This window comes from Oratosquilla oratoria, chromosome 7, assembly GCF_046742065.1.
Source record: "Oratosquilla oratoria isolate Oo_2021 chromosome 7, ASM4674206v1, whole genome shotgun sequence".
NCBI classification, from domain to species: domain Eukaryota; kingdom Metazoa; phylum Arthropoda; class Malacostraca; order Stomatopoda; family Squillidae; genus Oratosquilla; species Oratosquilla oratoria.
The window spans coordinates 32,766,647-32,781,288 of NC_134783.1; the positions used below are offsets into that span (position 1 = coordinate 32,766,647).

At 41.4% G+C, this 14,642-nt stretch overlaps 1 protein-coding gene across 1 annotated transcript in view; it reads left to right on the forward strand.

Moving 5' to 3' along the window:
- Positions 1–14,642, forward strand: part of Fur2 (furin-like protease 2) — an 822,743-nt gene that overhangs the window by 533,149 nt on the left and 274,952 nt on the right. The window lies entirely within an intron of this gene.

Consider the following 14,642-nt stretch of genomic DNA (forward strand, 5'->3'; position numbering starts at 1 on the left):
GACGCAAAAATCTCCAGGTATTCTTCTGGAACTCGATTGCGGAACAACATTTCATTCCGATTTTTGGAAATTCCCAAAAGGGAAGAATTGTCTATTACCGGGACTGATACGATGGTCTCAGTGTCTGTATTTCCAGTGAAGAGAGATGATGTGATATCTTTGAGGTCAGTGAGTTGATGTTCATAATTATGCAATTGGTGTCGTTAATGGCAGCGGTTTATTTATATTTCATCTAAAGGCTGTTGAGGCAGTAGAAAAGATAATAAGGAAAATATATGTTATATTTTTTATAGAGTTTGAATAAAATGGTGGATCTGTTCGACCTTTCGCCGTGTATTGGCTTTCAGGCGGACTGGGAATATTTGAATAGTTTCCACATATTTGAATAGTTTCCAGTGGAATGAAAAATTAGAATAGTCGGTGAAGTTCAAGGAAAAATCGCCATCAGATAGAGTGAGAGAGAGATAGAAAGAGAGAGGAGAGAGAAAGAGAAAGAGAGCGAGAGCGAGCAGAGGGAAGGGGTTATATACAAGAAAGATGATATCGAGTTCATCAAGCCAATGGAAATCAACACATTCATATATTTTTTTAGAATCAGGTTAAATCTAACTTGACAAATGTTCTCTCTATTCATGGAATAAACTGCAATTGATGATGATGATGATGATGATGATATCCTTTTCAAGTTTTCTCTTGACCAGAACCATATTCCAGCTGGAAAATGGTTCTGCAGTTTATTCCATGAATAGAGAGAACATTTGTCAAGTTAGATTTAACCTGATTCTAAAAAAATATATGAATGTGTTGATTTCCATTGGCTTGATGAACTCGATATCATCATCTGATACCAGGTTCGTTTGGTTATGAATAACACGAAAACAAATGATACTGACTGGGTGAATTTGATATCTACACATCCGGTCTCTCGCTGCTACACATAACGGTGGCGGCACATTAGGCATTTCTCACTAGCATGCTACTCGCTTTTGCAACTTCGTTTGAGTAGAATCGACTTCGGTTACAATCTTATGTCTGCCAAATTTCCAAATGTCAAATTACTCTTGCGTCATATTAGAGTGAGAAGCTGAATGACGAGCTAAGAGATGTTAAACATAAACAAATGTCAAACACATTGTCGAGATGTTCTTTCGGAAGTCTAGAATATTGAAACCGAAGTCGTTTCTACTCAAACGAAGTAGCAAAAGTAAATAGCATGATAGCGAGAAATACCTAGTTTACTGTCACCTTTAGCTTGTTAAACTGTTATTATTGAATATAGGGTACAGTTACAGGCTTACAGGGATGGTTCTGAATCCTGTGACTGTTGGTCTTGGGAAGGTACATTCTCCACCACTTATAAAGGAACACATTGATTGTCTTCTCAAAAAATGTGAGTGCTTGTGTATTTGGGGCACAGGATCACGCCGTTACTCTTGTTGTAGTGTAGCATATAACATCATGTTATGGTACTTATAGTACGTTGGTGGCGCAGTCGGAAGCGTACCGGCCTCGCATCTTCCTAGTTGTGGGTTCAAGTCCCGCACTTCTCTCCGATTTCCAGCAGTGACTGTTTATTACCTGCCCCCACAGTCCCTATAACACATTGTAGGGTAAAGGTGAGGGCTTCGGCCGCAGTTATCAGCGTCTCCTGGCGTGTATGCGTCTCGTCTAGTATTGGAGCCAAATGCACGTTACACTTTGTGTCACTCTGACAAGTGTTATTGGTCTGATAGTGACACAGGGCTTAGTCGTTTCCTTTCCGAATGAATGCCACGGAAATGAGAATAAAATCGCCAGGCGCAGCCAGAATAAAACAAAAGTATCACGTGGTACGGGGAGCCCATTAACCGAGTGCCAAGAAAATTGTGTAGAATATCCTGGCGGCGGTTTGAGTAAAAGGGGAAAATACCACAGGGGGGAGGGCACCAAAGGTGGGGGTCGGGAATATCATCTTATAGGAATTACAGACGGTAAAACATGAAAGTCAAAGGAGACCTTTTGGTCCATAGCGAGGTTGGCTGAAAAAGTGTGTGTGTGTGTATTCACCACGGGCTTTGGATCACGTGTTGGACTCGTGACCGACAGTTATTTCCCTCCCGGAAGAGAGCTCAGAGCTCGTATGACCGATCTGTGGGTAATGCTGTGACCTTACACGCACACACACACCCAACTCCCCGCCCACGAGAGTTGGAGTAACAACTCGAAGCGCAGTGATACTGAAATGATTTCAGCCCTGGGCAGGATTCGAACCCGGACCGCCGTACAGTCGGAGCCTCTACCAACCGTCCCACCGAGTCGTTTGTGTATGTGTGTGTGTGTGTGCGTTTTCTGTATGTTCATTTGTTTAATATATTTATCCATTTGTATTCATGTATCTACCAGTTTATTTATCTAATTTATTTATTTATTGTTATTATTAATATTATTATTATTATTATTATTATTATTATTGTTATTATTATTGTTATTATTATTATTATTATTATTATTATTATTATTATTATTATTATTATTATTATTGTTATTATTATTATCATTATTATTATTATTATTATTATTATTATTATTATTATTATTATTATTAATTATTATTAATTTCTTTATGCTGGCTCTGCCTACATCCTTTTGTTTCCGGTTTCTTGGCCAGAGCAGCTCGCCGTCCAACGAGAGCAAGAGCGAGAATTGAAAATCATGCAGGATTTACAAATGCTGCACGCTGCATAAGTAATGGGGAGATAAAAGTTACCTAACGATGCTAAACCCATGGAGAGCTTTTACAATGTTGTCATTCATAGTTACTCTGTTTTTAAATAGATTATTCTTATAAACGGAAATAAGTGTGTGTGTGTGTGTGTGTATTGTGTGCATGTGTGTTTGTGTGAGTGTGTGTGTTTGTATGCGTGTGTGTGTGATTCACCATGGTCTTGGATCACGCGATGGACTCGTGATCGACAGCTATTTCCCTCCCGGAAGAGAGCTCAGAGCTCATATGTATGACCGATCTATGGGTAATGCTACGACCTTACCCGCACACACACACCCAACTCCTCGCCCACGAGAGTTGGAGTATCGACCCACATCACAGCGATACTGAAATTATTTCAGCCATGGGCGGGATTTGAACTTGGACCGCTGTAGCAGCAATTGCGAACCCCATCACTGTGTGTGTGTGTGTGTGTGTGTGTGTGTGTGTGTGTGTGTGTGTGTGTGTGTGTGTGTGTGTGTGTGCGTGCATGTGTGTGTAATCATCATCATCATCATCATCATCATCATCCATCATCATCCATCATCGGTTTATTGGGTATAGCAGCATTACTGCTGAAAATATACATCCTACAAAATTATAACAATATAAAATATGTCAGTGAAAAGATTGTGTGTGTGTATGTGTGTGCGTGCGTGCGTGCGTGCGTGTGTGCGTCTGTGTATTGATAAAGCCTCGGAAACCACGCCTTAGATAATTCGTAAGTGGGCTTATCTTCTTTAGTGTTATCTGCATGCAAAGCCTCTGATTTGACAAGGGGACACAAACAAGATAGTTTAGGAATTGTTTAGAAAGGCACAGTGGATACACCCTGATAATTCATGTAGAGCCTGAAATGGAAAAAAGTAAATGTGTAAAAAAACTAGTAAACTTGAACAAAGACCAGTAAATGGGAAAAACTACTGTGTAAAATACTAGTAAATGTGTATGAATCTAGTGTGTACAAAACTAGTAAATTTGCAAAATTAAAAAAGTAAATGTGTAAAAAACTAGTAAACGTGAAGAAAGGCCAGTGAATGTCAAAAACTACGGTGTGAAATACTAGTAACTGTGTATGAAACTAGTGTGTACAAAACTGGTAAATTCGTAAAACTATGTTTAAATAGAGAATTGAAATAACTGGCGAGTTTGTTACAATGTGGAAGTAATGGACGAGAAGGAACGTTCGATGTAGATTCTAGTTCTCTGGATCTTCAGAAAAGTAATTCTTACGTTTATAAATCGGGAAGAACAGAAATGGACGTTTTGAATCATTTCTGATAGTCCTAATGGCACGGATGGATCTACCTTTAGTTTATATGTTCGTCTGTTTGTGTGTGTGTTTATTTTATTTTTTTGACTGTTTATTTATTGATTTATTTGTTTTATGATTTTATTTTGTTCACTTTGATCCTACAGGAAGTTCCTCCCATCTTTGAACTTTTATACCGAGATTGTCCCTACAGTTGTGTTCATCTACTTTCATACTGTATACACACACGCGCGCGTGCGCGCACACGCACGCACATGCACGCTCTAGCACATGTCCCATGCTGAATAAGTCAGGCACAGGCAGAAGTTACTTAACAATGGCAAAGCCCATGTGAGCCTTTACAGTGAACGGTCCCTCCATTCTCGTACTGAAATTCATTCTTGCCTTCTGTCGAGCCTCAAGTGTTACATGCGACCTCGTCCTGGCTGCCTCGTTCTCGCCCCCCCCCCACCTGTTCTTTTTACGCCAGTCTTGCAGATTTTATTTTGCTTTTTTATTTCTCGTTTATTTATTTTATTTATGTATTTACCTGTTTGTTTGTATTCTGTCGATATCTTGAGCTATTGTTTTTTCCAAGTTTCTTTTTTGTTCTTTTTCATTTACCTACGAAACAAGTATACATTATATGTATGTATATATCTGTATATATAATCATATATCTGTATTTATGTATTTATAATATATAATATATATATATATATGTATATATATGTAATATACATGATATATGTATATGTTTATGTATATACATGTATATGTATGCATATGTATATATCATATACTGTGTGTGTTGTATGTGTGTGCATGGGCTTGCATGCCTGTTCTTGTAAACAAGATCACATCAATAGTCGACCTGGTGCACACATACGAGATGGTCATCATGTAGCCTCAAGGCTCCCACAAATCCTGCATGACGTCGGACGAGTCCAAAATGGCGAACGTTATTGTACCTCGCGAGCTTCACAGGCTCCGTTTACTTTCCGGAAGTTCCCACGACTTCCAGTGGGTGTCCTGGAAGTTGGTCCTGGATTATTTACATTCCGGGTTGCCTGTGCATGATACTCCGGAAGGACCACGGCATTCTGGGAAATTTGTTAAAATTATCAAATTAGTTCTATGGTTACAGCAGAAGTTTGATTACTTGTTAATTTGCATCTATTCTTATTTTGACGTGATAGTTGTCAAATTACTTTATGTTGATGAATTTTTGTTCGATAAATGTATTGTTTTATACAGAGATTTGGTATTTAGATATGTGTGTGATTTGCCATGGTATTGGATCACGTGCGAGATCCGTGATCGACAACTGGGATTTAACGGACCCCCATCTTCTTACTTAAAGAGACAGTAACGGCTAGCAGAGTTGTGGAGCTTTCAAGACGTGCGGCTGTGTGTGTGTGTGTGTGTGTGTGTGTGTGTGTGTGTGTGTGTGTGTGTGTGTGTGTGTGTGTGTGTGTGTGTGTGTGTGTGTGTGTGTGTGTTTCTATACGTGTTCATTCGGTCGTATTTACCGTGCGTGTATGCGCGCGTGCATATTGATTTTCATAATCTAAAAACTGTATACCTTCATACTGTACCTACAATATCCTTCGGTACGTGTTAATATTTGTTCTGTGACTTAAAGAGAAGCTTATCCAAGCATAATCTCGCATTATTGCTGCTCAAAGTCTGTTCCCTTTCCAGGCAGATTGTAATAAAAAATCAATAAATGAATAGAATAAGTATAATAAATACATGATAATGGTAATTAATGATAATGGCAATGAAAGTAAAATGAATAAACAAATAAACAACTAAAAAGAATGGATAGGTATAAAGTGTCATCAAGGTGCAGCCAGTGCATTAATTCGCTCTTCGGAACTTTGGTCCAAAGATGAAACTTTTGTTTCCGATTGTACGCCGGGTAGGAAGAAGATATGGTAGTTGTCTTTCTTGTTTGCTGTTTTATTTTATTTTTGCGTTTATTTGTTTATTTATATATGCCAATTTGTTTATTCGTTCATTTTTATTCATTTTATTTCTTTTATTTTACTTATTTTTGGTGGGAGGAAGGAGGTGGGAGGTGGACACAAATTTGAAGGTCCCCACATCCGACCGGGACCCCTTTCAGGCTCACTCAGCCTCTCAACTACAAAAAAAAATTAAAAGTTTGTTTCACCAGAACAAATTAGAACAAGTACGTTCCCGTGTTAAAGGGTCGAATTGTTGCTGTAAAAGCAGAGCTGAGCGCTTTCCTCAGTGCGTTCCTATATGCGTTCCGCTTTAGCTTGCCCGCGGTTAGCGCTCCCAAGCTATTAAAGCAATATAGGTGCCGGTATAGTATGTGGCCTACCGGACTCTTATTTCGCTATGAACCTGTCTCTTGAGTTTTGATAGTTTGGGAGCGCTAACCGCGGCCAAACTAAAGCGGAGCGCACCTAGTAACGCACTGAGGAACGCGCCCAGTTCTGGGTAAAGGAACCTCTATGAAAGGGGGGCGGGGGGCACAGAGGTCTTCGACATTGTACCTTTTGACACACAGCCGTGGCGGAAAGGTTGGAGAGTCCTGACGCGGCTTTTGTCCAAGTCAGCGGGAATATTTTTTAACCTTGTTAGCGGCACGTGTAGCGAAATTTTATATATATTTTTTAGATTAAAAGGATTTAATCCTGGTGTAATTCAGTAGATTAAACTTTTTTCCGTAAATGATTGTGTGTGCGTGCGTGTGTGTGTGTGTGTGTGTGTGTGTGTGTGTGTGTGTGTGTGTGTGTGTGCGTGCGCGCGTTTGTGTGTTTGCGTGCGTGTGTGTGTGTGTTTGTGCGCATCTTTCTACACGTGTACTCGTGTATATGGGATGCACAGTTTGCTTGGCATAATCCCATAATAACGAACTGCAACAATTTGTATACCTTTAAAAGGAAACTAATTGGTCTATAGTTCTGAAAGTTCTCTCTGATCTCCTTTTTTGTGAAGCGAAATCAGTGCATCGTTTCACTATCCATCTGAAAATAACACATAATGAACTACTTCAAGTGTCGGTCTCCCTGCAAAGAAGAATCCAAATCACCTTGATGATGCATCTAGTATCCTTCTATTTTGCTCCCCTTCTTCAGCATGATGTCTACAATGATAGAAACTCTTGTTATCGACGACCCAATGCAAATACAACCACCTAAGGTACAGATTGTTTTGTTACAAGAACATTATAGATGACAACAGATTCCACCTCTTCAATACGAGTCGAATATTCGCGCACACATCAGGTTGCCTGATGTACGATGATGCATCATAATATGCGCATTACAAAATATAAAGTTACTGCTATTATACTCACTCCCTTTCACCCTGAATAGATATAACGTCACAGAAAACGTGATCAAGCCTGTTCACAGAATACGGGGGTCACTCATCTACAATTACAAAATAGATATAACCAGAGAGCAGACTCCAGCATCCTCGCATACTGAGACTCCATTAGCGTCTCATGACGCCTGCATAGCCGTCATCGTATGCAAGAGGTTAACATCGGGAGTCTTGGTAACGCACAGTTTGTAAACATAGATAGGATAGGTCAAGAGCGGAAAATGACTAGAAAATATAAATACACCACTGGCAGTCTTTGTAACGTTCATCATACAGTTTGAAAATAGAGTAGGTCATGCACGGAAAATAACTGTTTAGACCCCCAGGAAGAGGGGAGGGAGAATATTTGTTTCCCAAAACAGAGATAATAATGTATGTGGTCATGCATTAGGCTGTGCCCATATTGCAAAAGAGCGCTAGTAATTCACGTGGGATAATTAAACCGACGTGCCTAAGCCAACTTTGATCTAGTTTTTGCAATCTGAAGCTGATCTAGTTTTGGAAATGCCGAAACTGATCTAATTTTCGAAAACTGAAACTGATCTTACTCTTTGTGTTTCAAACTTTTTGCCCATAAAAAAAAAACCGCACTTTCATAACGCATTATCCAGCGTTCGTGTTGATGGCAAAGAACTGAGAATACTGGTGCCTCCAGTTACTGACTTGGTTAAGAACTTTTAATCTGGATTAATAACTGCTCGTGAACAGGCAGAGGCAGCACTCGGAAACAAGAGACATCTTAATCTAGACCTGACCTCCTCCTTCTTCTTCTTCTTCTTCTTCTTCTTCTTCTTCTTCTTCTTCTTCTTCTTCTTCTTCTTCTTCTTCTTCTTCTTCTTCTTCTTCTTCTTCTTCTTCTTCTTCTTCTTCTTCTTCTTCTTCTTCTTCTTCTTCTTCTTCTTCTTCTTCTTCTTCTTCTTCTTCTTCTTCTTCTTCTTCTTCTTCTTCTTCTTCTTCTTCTTCTTCTTCTTCTTCTTCTTCTTCTTCTTCTTCTTCTTCTTCTTCTTCTTCTTCTTCTTTTTTTTTTTTTTTTTTTTATGGGGGTTAGAATTGCACATACCTGTACATTACATACACACACGCGTAAGCTCGCATGCATAGATACACACACACACACACAACGCACGCATGGTTTTCTCTTCTCCTTCTATTTCTCCTCTTGTCTTTCCTCCCTCTCTCTTTCTCTTGTCATTCTCCCCGCCTTCTTCCGTGACGTCATGTCATGGACGAAGAATAGGCAGCACAGGAGTCGTGTCTTATTTAAAACGACATAAGAAGTCTAGCGTGTTTGTGCACAAGTCTATTTGGACAAAAAAAAAAAAAAAAAAAAAAAAAAAAATTGACGCATGGATTGCGCTTAAAAAGAAAAAAATGTAATAGAATAAGAAACGAATAATAAAATTAAAAAGACCTTGTTTTCTTTGATTGTATAATAACGAGCATATTTGCGCACACTCAAAAAGCCAGTAATGATGCGAACAAGAGGACATCGACTGATGTTTGTCTTCTCATCGGAATCCCCCATATTCGGAAGTTTCTTTCATACGGAACGTTTTCGTTCCGAATATTGGAAACTTTTATTTTCGAGATTTCCGATCAATTGATTTTTTTTTTTTTTTTCGTCTTCACCGCATAAGGAGATCACATCAAAGTCTTTCACCTGTTACCACGTGGAAGGCGGAGATTAATTGTAGATTATTATTATGGCCATCGGCGGGTGATTTTATTGAGATCAGTTAAGTCCAATTACTCCTCATCCTTCCACCTCGGCCCTCCAACTTGCCTTGCCCCTCTCGCCTTCCCTTTACCCCTCCATCCTCCCCTCTCGCCTTCCCCTTACCCCTCCATCCTCCCCTCTTATCACTCCTCCTCCCACTTACTGCAAGCCAAGATGTCGCGTAGACGCACATGTGGGGGACTGTTCATCTCACCTCCTTCCCTTTACCCCTTCCCCCCCTTTCCCCGCCCCCGGGCATTTGTATGTTGAACCAGCTAAGGTGAAGCAGTAACTAACATTGATAAATACTGTTGAATCACTGTTAGAATAAAAAGAAAAAGAAATATTGTCGACTAGATTAAGAAAAATATTTGTTGACTTGTTAAAAAAATGATGCATTGGCATAATAGAAAAAATATTAATTTGATCAACGTTCAGATTAAGATTCTTTGACTCACCAATGAATAAATAATTCTTTGTTGGCGTCCTGGTCTCATCATTCGTTTAGTCGCGGGTTCGAATCCCGCACTCCTCTCCAATTCCCAGGAGTCACTTAGAGCATAGGTAATAGTTTCGGCCGCAGCGACTCAGCGCCTCCTGGCGTTGGCACCACCTTCTTCAGCGTTAGAAATAAGTGAATTTGTTGGCTCCATGTTAGAAGAAGAAAGATGATGTGGGTTCATCAGACGAGACTTAGGGTGTTCTTATAAAGTCAAGTCTTGTTCTTTTGTTGATTTACGTAAACTTCCAGAACACGAAGCAAGTTTTGAGGTTTTCTTCTGTCTTGGGATGGAAGAGCCATTCCATAAGTTAGTGGAGCCAAGCGTATGGATTGTATGTCTTACCAGCGCCGCTTATATCGCTGTGGACGATCTAGTGCAAGACCAATCGCATGCGAGTGATTCACCTTAGTCTTTGGATCACGTGTTAGACTTGTGATCGACAGTCATTTCCCTCCCGGAAGAGAGCTCGGAGCTCGTATACGACCGAACTATGGGTAATGCTGTGACCTTACACACACACACACACACACACACACACACACACACACACACACACACACACACACACACACACACACACACACACACACACACACACACACACACACACACACACACACACACACACACACACACACACACACACCAACTCCCCCACCCATGAGAGTTGGAGTAACAACTCGCAGCGCAGCGATACTGAAATTATTTCAACCCTGGGCGGGATTCGAAACCGGACCTCCGTAGTGGTAGCCGGGAACTCTACCAACTGTGAGTGTGTGTGTGTGTGTGTGTGCGTGTGTGTGTATTCACCTTGGTCTTTGGATCACGTGCTGGACTCGTGATCGACAGGTATTTCCCTCTCAGAAAAGAGTTCAGAGCTCGTATGACCGATCTATGGGTAATGCTGTGACCTTACACGCACACACACTCCCAACTCCCCGCCCACGAGAGTTGAAGTAACAACTCGAAGCGCAGCGATACTGAAATTATTTCAGGCATGGGCAGGATTCGAACCTGGGCCTCCGTACCGGCAGCCGGGAACTTTACCGTGTGTGTGTGTGTGTGCGTGTGTGATAGTGTAAGGTCATATACACACGATCATGCGCGCACACACACACACACACACACACACACACACACACACACACACACACACACACACACACACACACAGAAAAGATTTACTAAGAAATGACAATGGAAAAACAAGAGGTCATGAAAAGAAACTCAAAAAGGACAACTACAGAAGAGATCGGGAAAAGAATAACTTCCCACACAGAGTGCTGGATATATGGAATAACTTAGATAAAGAAACAGTGTGTGCAAATACTATTCAAGATTTTAAGAAAAAACTTGATGCTGAAAGATACAAAGACGGGCCACCACGAGCATAGCTCCCTTCCTGTATAATACAACTAGGTAAAATACAACTAGGTAAATACACACACACACACACACACACACACACACACACACACACACACACACACACACACACACATACACACGCACACGGAGTCAAATATAACCTGTAATCTCTGGTAGATATTAGAGAAGTCGGGAATTTGATCGCATTAAGGCTTCATATATGAAATGAATCGAAGCGCGATTCAACAGCTTATGAAACGTTTACGTGAAATATTGTTGCTTCGGAAATGAGTATCGGAGGAATGTTCCTCACGGTTGAATAAAATTGTTACAAATTTTTACATACAGTATATATATATTTGTTTTTTTTACACTGTTTTTGTTTTAATTTCATTCTGTCATGTTTTATTTCATTTTCATTTTCATTATTTTTTTTTCTCTCTTGTGCAACGGCTCAGCTCCTTAGGTTTAACGAGATGGTCTTTTAAGTCTTTGAGGTGCGAAGGTTTTTCTCAGCTGAGTATAATTGTTTGACTCGAACCACCGTACGGGATCTTAAGGAGAGGCGCGACGAGGCTCTTCAAGCGGCCCGAGACTTCCGAGGACGAGTGCTTGGCTTGTGCCACGAGGGCGAGCGGGCCGGGGCAGAGGGAGATGGAGCGCGAGAGGGAGAGGGAGAGGGGGGTGGGAGAAAGGGAAGCGGAGAGTGGGAGAAAGATAGGGGGAGATGGAAGAGAGAGAGAATGAATGGGGGAGAGGGAGAGAATAGGGAAAAGGGAGAGAATGGGAAAAAGAGAAAGAGGAAGGGTAGAGAGAGAGAGAGAGAGAGAGAGAGAAAGGAGGGAGTAGAGACAGAGATAGGGGGTAAAGAGAAAAGAGAGAGAATGGGGGAGAGAGAGAATGGGAGAGAGAGAGAGAGGAAGGATAGAGGGAGAGAGGAGAGAAAGAAGAAGGATAGAGAGAGAGATGAGGGAGTAGAGGGAGAGAGAGAGAGGAGGGAAAGGGAAAGGGAAAGGGGAGTGAGAGAGGGAGGGGAGGGAGAGGGGAGAAAGAAAGAACGGGGGAGGAGAGAGAGGGAGGATGAGGGAGGAAGGGAGAGTTGGGAGAGTGATGACTTGGCCATCTCGTGAAAAACACGACGAGGCTACTAGCTATGGTAGTCATTACTTATTCGCGCTATAGACGCTCTTCTGAGAAACCATCAAGAGGAGGAGAGGAAAAGGAGGAGGAGGAGGAGGAGGAGGAAGAGGAAAAAGGAGGCCTTTGGAACCGAAAAGAACGAGCTGAATAGATTTGATCTAATTCGGAAGGACCAATTCGTGTTTTTTTTTTTTTTTTTTTTTTTTTTTTCTCGAAATTTCTTGAAGACGTGATGGGTATTGGAGCGTGACGGCCGGGCGGACTAGGACGCTAGCGTCTGGAGGCAAGGCGCCAGTGATAAGTGGTTCGAATCCGCTAGAGAGTCAGCGTGTGTCGTCGGTCAGTCTTACGACAACGAACTACGAAAGTGGCTATCATGCCTAGTCACCGCGCAGAGCAAGTGAGGACTGAAAATTTTAAAAGTCCCCTTTTAGATTAAAACCTTTGTGACATTTGCACACTGAATAGAAGGATAAAAAGTACTTTTTATTTTTTCTTAGTTTGTAATTCATTAAAATATGAAAGTTGCAAACCAGCTCGTATGGCACATCAGTATAGAAAACCATCAGCCATGTCAAAATCAACGGGGAAAAGTTTAGCTCTTCAACTAATAACAATTATTATCCCAAACTTCACTGACTGGAGCCCCTCAACCCCACATCAGCCGGCAGTGGTCCTCAGACCCGCCTGTAGGTCTTTCAAGGAAAAAAAATTGGACTCTCTCTCTCTCTCTCTCTCTCTCTCTCTCTCTCTCTCTCTCTCTCTCTCTCTCTCTCTCTCTCTCTCCCCAATCCAAATCCCACGAGCTGGGAAGTGGGAAACCCGTGGTGGGACAAGCCCAATCCATTGCGGCAAGCCGCTTCTTTTTAGGCCGATGTTTGGGTCGCCTCCCCGCCTGACCAGGGCTGTTTTGATGCAACGGAAAAAGCACGCAGCGGGTCCCGGGAATCGAACTCAGGACCACCTGCTCATGAGTTCGATATGGTATCCACTGGAACAGTATCGATGTACTAGTAGAAGAGCAGTCGCCGGTTGTCAGGTGGAGGAAATAAAGTTGCAGTTGATATAGAGATCTTGAGTCCTCTCTAGAGACCGAATGCCAGCCACTCGGGACTGCACGTCCGTTTTGCAAGTAAGTCATTAGTCACTTGGTTCCAAAAATTCCCCAAAACACAGAAACTTCTAGAAGAACAAATGTTATAATTGTTCACCAGAACAATGGAAGATAAGATGGCTGGGAGGAGTCTTGTCTTATTATGAAGAAAAACGGCCTCCATTTTCTTTTTCCTTTTTCGGAAACTGAACTTGGTAAGTTGTTGTGGAGTAAAATGGATGCAACAACATAAAAGAATCAGAGTCTGAAAACGGGGAGGAAACGCCACCTCGGAGCTGAATATAATGAAGCATTTTATCTGTGTGTGTGTGAGCGCGCGCGCGTGCCTGTGTGTGTGTGTGTGTGTGAGCGCGTGCCTGTGTGTGTGTGTGTGTGTGTGTGTGTGTGTGTGTGTGTGAGCGCGCGCGCGTGCCTATGTGTGTGTGTGTGTGTGGGGTGCTATCTCGTTTTCGTTAGTATTTAGCTCCCTTCCCTCGCTCTTGCTCTATTCTGCTTTTTCGTCCTCTCCTTAACGTTTTCTCTTGTTCTTTATTACTCTTTTGTCTTGCTCTTTATCTTGCTGTCTCTTGTTATTTCTCGTCCTTTATTTTACTCTCTTGTTTTCCCATTTGCTCTCTTTCCCTCTTGCTCTCGCTGATACTTTTCATCCTTTTCTTGTTCTCTCTTCTCTTGTTCCCCTCTCTCACCCTTCTCTCTCTCTCCCACTCTCTCTCCGTGACATGCATATTTACATGCGCCAATATATACACTGTCTGCATTTTTAGAACGTAATAAATGTAACTTGTGCTAGCGAGAAAGGGTATTAATTTGTTGTCATGTTTATAATCTCCCTTTGTGTGTTCGCTATCCCGGATTTTATGCATACGCCCCATTGTCCTGGAGAAAAGTGTACCACGACTTTAGAAATGATAATAATAAAAATGCTTGTTTGTAAGCGCTGTTGTTAGATCGGGCAAGGCTCTGTGTTGTGTACAAGTTTATTAGACGATGGGAGGTTGTTGGTGGGCGCCTTTGTGAGAACAAGAGGCATTTTTTTGGTGGTGATGTTCGAAAAAATGGCAACGCCAGTATTTAAAAAAAGAAAAGAAAAAAGAAAAAGAAAAAAGAAAACACGGGATGACGGAATGACTCGATTAACTTGTCTTTTTTTTTCTATTGCAGGTATGGACCTGAAATTAGTCGCAACAAGATTAATTGCAATTGGAAGCCGGTAATGTAAATTCTGCACTTTGGGGATGTGGGGAGGACTAGAAGTTGGGGAGGTGAGGTGTCATATAGGGCAGCGTTTCCCAACCTGGAGGTGCTGAAATCAATTATAGGGAGTGCTGGGAAGTGATGCACACAAAAATCACATTGATATAAATATATGTATCATTGATTACCCAATTGTGCATATTTTACTTTTTCCATGTTATTTTATTTTTCTAGGGTGTTCTTATTTC